The 721-nt window shown below is 44.2% G+C and overlaps 1 pseudogene; it reads right to left on the reverse strand.

Annotated features, from left to right (window-relative positions):
• Window positions 1-223: 223 nt before the first annotated feature.
• Window positions 224-376, reverse strand: LOC117059515 (annotated as a pseudogene).
• Between the last annotated feature and the right edge of the window lie 345 nt (window positions 377-721).

A 721-nucleotide genomic window follows, 5' to 3' on the forward strand; every position in this document is an offset into this window, starting at 1 on the left:
AGGAAGGGAAAGGAGAATGTTAGCCGCTTTGAGACTCCTTCGGGTAGTGATCAAGCGGGATATCAAATCCAAACTCTTCTTCTTCTTCTTCTTCTTCTTCTTCTTCTTCTTCTTCTTCTTCTTCTTCTTCTTCTTCCAACAGCATACAAATCAATATGGCTAACCAGATGCAAAACACCCACCCCACTCACACATGGAAACAAAGACCACCACAGCCAACCACAAAAGAGAAGAGTGTTTTCACCACACATTATGCAATTGAATTTCCCGCATTTGGAGAAATCGCAGGGGCCAGCACACCCACAGTGCAAGGGATGAGCCTCGCAATGGGAAAACCACCTTCTTAATCAAGGAGTCTCCCCTGCCAGGTAAGTAGCCCCTATATTGCTGTACTCAGATTCTTGAGGATCAGGCTGGGATGGAAGTGTGCAGTAACGCTGTCCAATTGATCAAACCATTGTTTCAGCATGCAAAGAAGGCAGGAAGTTGCCAACCTTTATTTTTAGAGGACTTCCTATTACCTTCCAGCCTTGCAGAAATAAAGCTTCACCCAGTTCCACCTTGCCTTGAATGTTTGCTTCAAACCCTCGGAGGTTCTGAAAGATCTCGGAATTATCTTTTCAGAAAGCCAGCCTCTAATTATGTAGTCAGAATTATGCTATATTTCAACTGTTTGTCAGGTGGCTGCCTGGCTGCCTTTTCAGCTGGCTTTGATTTTATT

The sequence above is a fragment of the Lacerta agilis genome, chromosome 14 (genome assembly GCF_009819535.1).
Source record: "Lacerta agilis isolate rLacAgi1 chromosome 14, rLacAgi1.pri, whole genome shotgun sequence".
NCBI lineage: Eukaryota > Metazoa > Chordata > Lepidosauria > Squamata > Lacertidae > Lacerta > Lacerta agilis.